We start from the raw sequence: 12,015 nt of genomic DNA, 5'->3' as shown, positions 1-12,015 counted from the left end.
AACTCTAGGTCATCTCCGGTCCGTTAGACCCACGGGGTATTTGTCGATGGCGTCCAGGACACCCTCTATTAAATTCTTGGTGAAGTCCACAAGACTCTCTATTGACCCACTAAGGACGTCTTTTGAACGTCCTGTGGTCTGTACCTTGTGCGAAAACTGTAGGTCATCTCCGGTCCGTTAGGGGGGAGAGGACTTCATCGATGACGTCCACTAGACCCTCTATTGAATTATTGGCGACGTCCACTAGACTCTCTGTTGACCCATTGAGAACGTCTCGTGGAGGTCCAGTGGTCTGTATCTTATGCGAAAATTGTCGGTCATCTCCGGTCCGTTAAACCGGCAGAGGACTTCATCGATTACATCTACTAGACCCTTCATTGATCCATTGAGAACGTCTCGTGGACGTCCAGTGGTCTGTAACTTTTACGAAAACTGTAGGCCATCGCCAGTCCATTCGACCGGCAGAGGACTTCATCGATGACGTCCAGTAGACCCTCTATTAAATTATTGGCGACGTCCACTAGACTCTGTACTACCCCACTGAGGTCGTCTCGTGAACGTCCAGTAGTCTATAACTTTTACGAAATCTATAGGTCATCTGCGGTCCGTAAGACTAGCAGAGGACTTCATCGATCACGTCCATCAGACCCTCTATTGAATTATTGGCGACGTCCACTAGACTCTTCATTGGCCCATTGAGAACGTCTCATGGACCTCCAGTGGTCTATAAATTGTACGAAAACTATGGGTCATTTTCTGTCTGTTGGACCGCAACAGGACCTTCTCAAAAACGTCCACTAGACCCTTCATTGGCCCTTCTTTAAGGTCACTTAGACCTCCAATGATCTAGGACTTATACGAAATCTGCAGGTCAACTTCAGTCCATTAGACCAAAATGAGGTCCCATCAATTAAGTCTCCCAGACCCTTCATTGACCCATTGACGACGTCTAGTAGACGTCCAGTGATCTGCAACATTGATGAAAACTGTGGGCCATCTCCGGTCCCTTAGACCGGCAGAGGACTTCATCGATGACATCCGGTAGATCTTCCATTGAATTATTGGCGACGTCCACTAGACTCTCTATTGATTCATTGAGGACGTCTCGTGGACGTCCAGTGATCTGTAACATTGACGAAAACTGCGGGTCATCTCCAGTCTATTAGACCGGCAGAGCACTTCATCGATGACGTCCGCTAGACCCTCCATTGAATTATTGGCGACGTCCACTAGACTCTCTATTGATTCCTTGAGGACGTCTCGTGGACGTCCAGTGATCTGTATCATTGACGAAAACTGCGGGTCATCTCCAGTCTATTAGACCGGCAGAGGACTTCATCGATGACGTCCGCTAGACCCTCCATTGAATTAGTGGCGACGTCTATTAGACTCTCTATTGACCCATTGAGGACGTCTTGTGGACCTCCAGTGGTCTGTAACTTGCGCGAAAACGGTAGGTCATCTCCGGTCTGTTAGACCGGCAGAGGACTTCATCGATGACGTCCACTAGACCCTCTAGTAAATCATTGGTGAAGTCCCCTAGACTCTCTATCGACTTATTGAGGACGTCTCGTGGACGTTCAGTGGTCCGTAACTTGTAGGATAACCGTAGGTCATTTTCTGTCCGTTGGACCGTAACAAGACCTCATTAAGAACGTCCACTGGACCCATAATTGTTCCTTCTTTGGGGTCACCTAGACGTCCTATGGTCTTCAAATTGTGCAAAAACTGTAGGTCATCTTCTGCTCGTTGGACCAGAATAGGACTTCATTAAAGACGTCTATTAGACCCTCCATTGACCCATTGCTAACGTCCACTAGACTCACTATTCATTCATTTTGGACGTCACTTGGACGGAAAACCTCTCTAGTCCATCAGACGTATTTTGGACGACGTTTTAAACGTTCATCAGACTTAGGTATGGACCATCTTTTGTCTACCAAACGTCCACTGGACTAACTGCTTATTGATCGGACGTCTGTAGGACTGACCCTGCGATGCTTAGACGTCCATCGGACCCAACGCTCGATCCTTAGACGTCAATCAGACTCGAGCCTAAGCGGTTGGACGTCATTAGGACTCAAATCTAGACGGTAAAACGTCCGCGGGACTTTGATCGTGACCACTGAACGTCTGTAAGACTCCATCGTGGACTACCAAACGTCAGAAGGACCGATCTTGGACCAATGAGACGTCCGTAGGACTCCAAATAAAAGGTCCACTTTTTCATCAGGGTTAGGACCAACTTTTGACGCCATTATTGAGACGTCTCCTTTGGTCCTCTGGACCGTCCAAGTGTTTCATTTTAGGACTTTCGGGGACTTCAATTGTCAGTGTATTTGAAGTCTATAGGACGTCCTTCTCACAAGTATAAAAGATCCAATAGACGTCTAGAGAACGTCCAGCTAAGTCTCAATGAAGACTAATAGGGGTCCTCAAGACGTTCTATGTAATTTAGAAGGCGTCAATTGGACGTCCATTAAACTACCTCAGACGCGTCAACAGGACGTCCACCGGAGTCTGATCGGGCTCTGACTTGGGTCCTCCGGACGTCAGATATCATCTAGTAGGAATCTGTTGAACGTCCAACAAAGTCTTACAGACGGGTCTATAGGACGTTCAACAGCGTTCTATTGGGCTTCAATTCGGGTCTTCCGGGCGTCAGGTATAATTTAGTAAGGGTCTGTTAGACGTCCAACAATGTCTTATAGATGAGACTACCAGACGTCCAGCGGCGTCCCATTAGGCTCTATTCGGGTCCTCCGGACGTCAGGTGTAATTTAGTAAGGGTCTGTTAGACGTCCAACAATGTCTTATAGACGAGTCTACCAGACGTCCAGCGGCGTCAAATTAGGTTCTATTCGGGTCCTCCGGACGTCAGATGTGAATTAGTAAGGGTCTCTTAGACGTCCAACAATGTCTTATAGACGAGACTACCAGACGTCCAGCGGCGTCCCATTAGGCTCTATTCGGGTCCTCCGGACGTCAGGTGTAATTTAGTAAGGCTCTGTTAGACGTCCAACAATGTCTTATAGACGAGTCTACCAGACGTCCAGCGGCGTCCCATTAGGCTCTATTCGGGTCCTCCGGACGTCAGGTGTAATTTAGTAAGGCTCTGTTAGACGTCCAACAATGTCTTATAGACGAGTCTACCAGACGTCCAGCGGCGTCCCATTAGGCTCTATTCGGGTCCTCCGGACGTCAGATGTAAATTAGTAAGGGTCTCTTGAACGTCCCACAATGTCTTATAGACGAGTCTACCAGACGTCCAGCGGCGCCCCATTAGGCTCTATTCGGGTCCTCCGGACGTCAGGTGTAATTTAGTAAGGGTCTGTTGGACGTCCAACAATGTCTTATAGATGAGTCTACCAGACGTCCAGCGGCGTGCCATTAGGCTCTATTCGGGTCCTCCGGACGTCAGGTGTAATTTAGTAAGGGTCTGTTATACGTCCAACAATGTCTTATAGACGAGTCTACCAGACGTCCAGCGGCGTCCCATTAGGCTCTATTCGGATCCTCCGGACGTCAGATGTAAATTAGTAAGGGTCTCTTAGACGTCCAACAAAGTCTAACATACGGGTCTACAGGACGTCCAACAGCGTCCCATTCGGCTCTAATTCGGGTCCTCCGGATGTCAGATGTAATTTGGTCAAGGTCTGTTGAACGTCGAGCAACGTATATGAAACCCGCGTCTCACTAGGCTGAGAATGGAGTCCCCAAGACGTCTGATGTAATTTATTAAGCGTCTATTGGACATCCAGCTGAGTACCTTGGAGGGTCTATGGGACGTACAGGGTAATAATGAAGTCTGGTGGACGTTTCATAGGTCAATCAGTCTCTTGGACGTTCTACGAGACGTTCATGGGATGACTAACGGACGTAACAAACAGAATTGGAACCCGGTCCCGCAGACCACAATAATTCTAATTTTCTTCTTCAAGTCTTTGATAACTTATTGTCCATCAAACGTCCACAGTAAGCCTATATTCAGTCCAATGGACTGAGTAACCCACAGGATCTAAAGCTATTCTAGCACACAGGGATAATGTTCAACGCCTCGATTTCCCCCGAGCCCACCCCAATCAACCTAGCCAAATAATCGAGCTAGCGCAATGAGCGATAAGCATTTCATTCGATTTTTAATTTTGTCGCGATCGTCCAAACTGAAGCCATGGCGAGAATATACGTCACAAGCTCGATTCACGACCATTGAACGCTCATAATTTCCTCTTCAGCGTTTCCTGAATTACTTCAATCACCATAGTCACTGAGACAGATAATTCCAAACGTGAATAATTTCTTTTATTATGTAATTCTATTACATTAGAACTTTTATTTCATATATTTAGCAAACCAACAAACTCTTACCCGAAAAGTCTTATTTCGAAAACATTATAACGTGTTGGACGAAAGATAAAAAAACATATAATTAATATAAAAAAATAGCATAAATGAAGGAGAACATTAATGTATACATCTATGAAGAATGGTATCAATCGTCATCCCCCTTAACATTTGCATCAAACTTTTCCTCTGGACTCTTGCCGTCCATGTTCACACTGGTCTCTCCATCTTTTCCCCCCTCTTCTTTTTCTTTCCTGTCCTCTTCATCCTCGGCATCGTCATCGTCATCGTCGTCGTCCGTTGTACTGTAGACTCTCTCGGTAATCAGATTCTTCACATTCTCTTGAGTTACTGTCTTCTTCAGATTCATTTTCTGTAGATCTGTTAATGAATATACATGAAAATACAGAAACTGATGAATAAAAAAAAAAATAAAAAATAAAAATTCAAATAGAATTAAAATTTAGAGAGAAAAAATTCCGATTCGCCCAGCCGGGATTCGAACCCGGGTCTCCCAGTTATGCGCCGGGCACTCTTACCGACTAAGCTACCGGGAACCACGGAAATTCTCACTCCAAATTCAACTCAGCACGCCACCCCCTTCCCCCTTCTCAGCAATGCCCCCTTCCTTTGTTTTCGTTCTTTCTCGTTTTCTTTGTCCTTCTTTTTTCCTTCGCCCGATTTGACCTTCTTTTTTCCTTCACCTGATTTGACCTTCTTTTTTCCTTCACCTGACTTTTTCTCATTTGCTTGCTCATTATCATCCAACTGCATGCTCTTCTTGTGTACTTCACGCAATTGCCAAGTGATTCGTTTCAGTTTTTCAGCAATATCTACCTCAGTGAGCCACACTTGTTTCTCTTTTTCCCATTTTAAAGCATTTAAAATATTCTTCATGGCCTTTTTGTGGATCGAAGTGATGAGAAACTCTTTGTCAGTCGAAGTCAACTGATATTTGTATGCATCAGCCCCAAAAAATAGATTCAAAAGAGGTGGCACTTTCTTGGGGACTCCCCTTTCCTTCACCACGTGCTCCAAATCGGTCCTTTGGACGAAAATGCCAGCTCCACAATATACCTAGAGGCAAGTAATAATGAAATTAGTATCTAACATGACACTTTTCAAAGTAATTATCCCCATTCATAAATCAGAAAATTTTAAATTATTTTCTTAACCACGCCTGAAATGGATTTAAAATTTGTGTGGATATTTTTTAATGAAATTTTAATTACCAGTACTATAGAAATGAAGGGGGAAGAGAAGAGTAAAATAATATTAAAATAGATGCGAAAAAAGCTGTAAAAAGACATACGTTCTACTATTTACGTCTATTTACAACTTTTTACACATCTTTTTCCCCCTATTATCAAACAAAAGCTATTGAAAAAGCATCAATACCTTATCCTCAGGTATATCGTCTGGCACATCATCTTCAGGTATTGTTTTTACAGCACAAGACATACTCTCTATGTCTTCACTTCTCTTAAAGAAATTGTCGTTAGTTGCTGAAAAACAACACAAAAAAGAATTCTCACACTCATTATCCCTTAAAACAATGCACTAGTATGACAAGAATTAAAAAGTAAACTATCTGAGCCCATGCATTGCTGAATATTATCCACCCCCGAACAAATATGTGTCAGTTTGTCAACAATAATTTTTTTCATCTCATCCTCCTCGATCAATAAATGCTGCGTTTGCTCTTTCAAACGTTTATTCTCACGCTCTAACTCATCATTCTTGTGTCTTAAAACTTCGACTTCTTGCCCTATAAGATTTCTCTTCAACATCTGGGAGAGATGTTGAAGCATTTGCAATGCTGTGTATAGGGCTCTTCTGTACCATCTGCTCTGTGAGTTGCGACAGCAGTTCCCCTCACATGTGTTACCACCTTCTTCTTCATTTTGCCTGGATAGTCATCTTCATCTAGGGACTTGCCATCCGTATTCTTGTCGTCGTCCGTGTCCTTTCCATCATCTTTACTCCTTTTTCCACCACCATTACCATCCTCGTCAGATTTCCCATTATTTTTAGTGTGTGATCTTTTCTTAGATTTGAACGTGTCCAACATCTATTTTCCAGCAGCTGTCTTGGAATTTCGTTTGGCCTGAAGGTCTGTAAGAATGAATCGAGCAAACAAATGATGAATTCATTTATATCCTATTTGTCTTACAAAATTCAAAAAATTCTTCATTCCAAACCGATTTTGGAAAGAAAAGAAAACAGTAATTGAAGTAATTGATTCTTAGTAAGTGGGCCAATTCACCGAAGAATAATTTTATTCTTAGAACACTTGATTACCAACCAAAATGAAAGAATTGCTCGCCATGCGAGGCCCCTGGTCTCAATTCATGCAGACAACTCCCATTATATAATTCAACCTAAAAACTTTGAAGCTGAATGGGAAAAATCTGGAGAATAAATTCAAAATATAAATGAGAAAATAAATTCTTATCGAAAATTGGCACAACTTTGGAAGAATATTTGTGATTGATTACTGTATATGTATATTGTCATAGGAAAAATTGAAAGGTAAAATGGGAAATGTCATATTGACCCCCATCGTTTCTTATTAACTAATTTTTTTACCATTGAAAATCTCAAGATTGAGTGCAATTCAAAAATTTGTTACTACACACAAGTCTATCGGACGTTTCAGCGTCGAGTCTCGAGTCCAAACGACGTCCAACCATGTCTTGCGGGCGTTTGAGTATTCTATCGGAGTCTGATGTACGTCTAATTGTTCACACTCAAGTCCGGTTTAGTAATTTCGAAGTGAAATAATATAATTGAACATAAAATCGGTAATTACTAGAAGTGGGGTGCCTCGGGGTGGTTGAATTTTTTTTTATGTCGAATCGAGTACGTCAGAAAGACAGCAATTATTGGCAATTTCGCCCAGATTTGTCTATATGAGTTGGTCTAATGCGTCAAATTTATTGGTAATCAACTTTTGTTTGGCTAACAGATGATTTGGTTTCAGGAAAAAATATATAATGTAAACTACTGATAAATCGAAAAGAATAATTATACGTGATTTTTTTACAGTGGATTTCTCTTTGGAGAGAAAATTTGTTGAATTTTTCACGATTTAGCTCTGTTGACGACCTGGATGGTGCTCTGAGTTTTTTGTCCTGAATTTTTCTAGTGAGCTTGTCTAGGGTTTCTAAACAATGCATAAAGCAATTGAAAAAAAAACGATAAAATCATTGGTGTGTTCTTACGGACTAACTCTCGATGATTAAGACTAGAGTAGACTACTCAATGCGTTCCTAACCTTCGTAAATTATTTCAATTAGAACTTTCATATATATTTTAAAAACCGCAATCATCAACTAATATTCACAGATCAATACACCGCAAAAAATAATATAAATAATAAAAATAACCATTAAGGTTAATAAAAATAACCATTAAGGTTAATAAAAATAACCATTGAATATAAATAATGTTTCTTGTTCCCTTGGACCCTATATATTTCTTTTGCTGAAAGAGTTACTGTGTACATGTCATGGTTAAAGACGAGGTCTCATGGACGTTCGGGAATTCTCACTCAAATGCTATGTACGTTAACGCGTTCGCAGTCGGGACTAGATATTAGAACGTTTAGAGAATTTAATATTGATAGAGAAAATTATCGTCTAGTGAACGAAAGATAACGCAATCAATTTGAAACAACTATCTGATTGAAGATCGGGAAACCCCCAGATACCCTATCTCACACTTGTAGGTTTTTTTTTATGTGCATAATAAAAACCACGGTAAACAATGTTAATTTGTCTGAATAATTACCTGCCATAGCGAGGATGTACACATAAACCATGAAATCGCCATCCTTGTATCCATAAGCACTCTTTGGCTTAAAATCAGCGTTATTCAATGGCTTAAACTCTTTATAATTGTACCCATCGATTTGAAATAGTTCACTGGCTTCAAACTTGCGACGTGTATTATCAAGACAATCCTTACAAAGGACCCACATTTCTCCGTCCGCGTTTGCGGCCATTCTCCACATATAGAATTATTATGATGATTCTTTACCCAATAATTTATTTTATTCAGCCATATCTCACTGGAATTATCCCCGAAAAATCACTACACCGCTTAATCACACCACGATTATTGTAAGTCGCCTCTTCGATTATACTGACTGTGATCTTTGTGTGGAGCGTGCGGGCACTGTCTGCCGGCAGGTCTCAACTGGCACGAGCCGCACGTGCCATGAGTACCGTTCCCTCCAAAAACAAGGACTCGCCATGCCCAAAAAAGAGGGCGCCACTTGAACAACCTGATATCCGCCCCGCCAAAGTACTGTTCAGGATAAGCACATTTCAATTAGCCTGGATTCAGCTTATTTGCGGTGTGAGAATCAAATACAGTTGCATTTTGGGAAACTGAAATGCGCTATCTGAGTACGCGTTAATGAGCAATATCCATTATCACTCATGGCTCCGCACAAAGCCGCATCGCGACGAAAGTCTGGTTGTCAAAGTCGATCAACTTTATGGAGACACAAAAAATTGGCGGAAAAATATAGCAAATTAAATAAAGAACATGGAGATGTTCGGATTCCAAACATTCCGCAAGCCAAGGAGCCTGGATCAGAAAGCTCTTTGGAAGGCCTCTGAATGGCGTAACTGGCTTTTTTACTATTCTGTGATGTCTTGAAGATTTACTACCTAAAAAATACATTGATCATTTGGAATTGTTAGCCAACGGTTTATTCTTGCTCTCCAGTGAAGTTATTATGCCAAATGATTTGCGTACAGCTACATCCTGTTTGAAAAATTACGTCGAACTTTTTCAAGACTATTTTGGTATTGAAAATATGAGGTATAACATTCACCTTCTTCTACATATCATCGATAGCGTGATAAATTGGGGACCTCTGTGGGTGTACAGTACGGCTGGTTTTGAATCGTGGAATAACAAATTATTGAGGACCATTACATCAACGAAGGGATCAATTCACCAAATCGTGACCAGATATCACATCAAGAAGTTTCTTCATAATATAATAGAAGATGATCGAGTTACGCCCCCAGTAAGGGATGAGCTAAAAACTATCTTATTTAAAACTCCACTCAATGCAAGGAAGGTCAATAACGCATATGTAGTAGGCAGTAGTGTACATTGTCACCCGACAGCGGAAGAACGAGTTTTAATGGACGAAAATGAAATTCGTAGCCAACAAATGAGAGTATATTCTCGAATATTGGTTAATGGTTTAGAGTTTCGAGCTAATGAAAAGACAAATTGTCACTCTGACAATCGTTTCTTAATAACACGAAATAATAATTTCTTTTTCATTAAGAAAATTGTAACGTTTGATGATCCCGAAATTTACGGTCTATTCGGTGTCCTTCTAGGAGAGAATAATTCACTTACACATGCTAAGTATATTGCAAAATTAAATGCCAATTATGACGAAAGTTTTTTCATTAACTCGAATGATATTATAAGTCCAGCCATAAAAATATCTCTTATGACTAACTGTTATGCAGTGCCGATTTCAAATCGGTTTGAAATTGACTGATGAACTTCGGAATACTTGTTTATACATAACTATTTTGTACTGTAATAAAGGAACGTATATCTTGCCGACCGAATCGTTTATGTCCTTTGCTTATAATACATCTTATAACTTTAATTCAGATTACGTCATGTAAACTGAAGTCACTCGGGCTCACTTATGTATAAATATCCTGTACAATAAAAATGAAACTCACCACTTGAACCGATCAAATAGAATCGATGGCGATTGCACTTCAAGGGATATAAATTGATAGTATACTGTAAGAATGGGATTTCTATTCATTGAACTTGCTGGGGACCCACTGTGGACATTTTGTAGGTTATAAATTCATAGAAATATAATAAATAATAAAAAATTTATGTCCCCTGGATTGTGTTCAGATAACGTTAATGGCGTCTAGTGGAAGATAAATCGTCTGTCACTGACACAAATCTTTTAAATAAGCGTGGTCTATTGAACCGTGCTCAGATATGACGTCTTCTGGACTTTGATTGGTTCGCGACCTGTACGAAAACACCAGACCATATTTTGTCCATTAAACCAGGACCCCATTTGTGACGTCCATTTGACTCACTACTGACCCATAATGGACGTCTTCTGGACTTTGATTGGTCTGTGACCTGTACGAAAACTCCAGATCATATTTTGTCCATTGGACGAGGATAGGACCCGATCGGTGACGTCCATTTGACTCAATACTGACCTATTGTGGACGTCATCTGGACTGTGACTTGTACGAAAATTGCAAGTTGTATTGAGTCCATTGGACCAGACCAGAACCCCGTTTGTGACGTCCATTTGACTCACTACTGACCCATCATGGACGTCTTCTGGACTTTGATTGGTCTGTGACCTGTACAAAAATTCTAGATCATATTTTGTCCATTGGACCAGGATAGGACCCAATCGGTGACGTCCATTTGACTCAATACTGACCCATTGTGGACGTCGTCCGGACTGTGACTTGTACGAAAACTGCAGATCATATTTTGTCCATTAGACCAGGATAGGACCCTATAGATGACGTCTATTTGACTTGCTATTGACTCATCTTGGGTGTCTGCTGGACGAAAAATTGGTCCAGTCCATCGGACTTGGTTTCGACCACGTTCATACCGTCCACTGGACTAGAGTGTGGACCGTTAGATATCTATCAGACGTCCGTTGGATTCGAGGCCAAACAGACTGACGTCTATTGGACACTCAGACGTCCGCTAGATTTGAAGCCAAGCGATTGGACGTCGTTTGGACTCAAGCCTAGACGCTGAAACGTCCACTGGACTTGAGTTCAAACGGTTGACGTCGTGTGGACTCGAGTCTAGACGCTGAAACGTCCGCTAGACTTGAGTGTGGACGGCCAAAAGTCCCTAGGACCTCGTTTCGACCCATAAGACGTCCGTAAGACTAAATTTTGCACAAAATTCAAAGTTCACATTTTCATATAGACTTAGATGTCAGCAGAAATGGAAAATGACGAGCCAAGACATGACATACGCGGCTTGGTTTGATTAAAAAAACTTTCAAAACTACGATACCATGCAGAGAAGTATGGGTGGGTTCAACGCTTAAACCGGGACCAAAAGAGAACTACTGGTTCACTAATAGGTCAGGCTGTAATGAAAACTATGGAGTGGATATCTGAAACTTGTAGATCAGGAACACTGCAGGCAAGGCGGAGGGCGTAGGGAGGACGCCATATAAATTCTGTGTGATTTCCCTCTATTTCCCCCTATTTCCCCGATAGGGCTGGGGCTGGGCGACTGATAAAATAAAGGCGGATGTTGGAAAAGATCTTAAAATTAGGTGATTCAGGGCATAATATTGATTACTCGCGTGTATCGAATTCTATTTTCAATTTTAGCGAGGTCAATTCGCTTAATTCGACCTCATTTAACACGGAGAAAAATTTTACAAGAAAATAAAGTTGCTAACATTTTTCAAGCGTCGTTTTGCAGTTTTTATATTGCTGGGAATAAGCATTCTTTAAGTATATCCAGCATATTAATATAAGCATATTAATGTACGAATTCCTTTAAGAAGTAGGTTGCTGAATTTGGAATTTTACATTACAAAAACCGCAAAAATACTGGGTTCTCAGTCTCGTCCCAATAAAAGATGTTGACTTTCTTGTTTTC

General features: G+C 41.3%; 1 non-coding gene across 1 annotated transcript; it reads right to left on the bottom strand.

The window, feature by feature from the left end:
- Positions 1 to 4,828: 4,828 nt before the first annotated feature.
- Positions 4,829 to 4,901, bottom strand: Trnam-cau. Its single transcript has one exon. It is a non-coding gene; the product is annotated as a tRNA-Met (tRNA).
- Between the last annotated feature and the right edge of the window lie 7,114 nt (positions 4,902 to 12,015).

The sequence above is a fragment of the Diachasma alloeum genome, unplaced genomic scaffold (genome assembly GCF_001412515.2).
Source record: "Diachasma alloeum isolate Michigan unplaced genomic scaffold, Dall2.0 Dall_scaffold_01551, whole genome shotgun sequence".
NCBI classification, from domain to species: Eukaryota; Metazoa; Arthropoda; class Insecta; order Hymenoptera; family Braconidae; genus Diachasma; species Diachasma alloeum.
The sequence above is the reverse complement of the archived record's forward strand: the minus strand, read 5'-3'. Positions and strand labels throughout refer to the sequence as shown.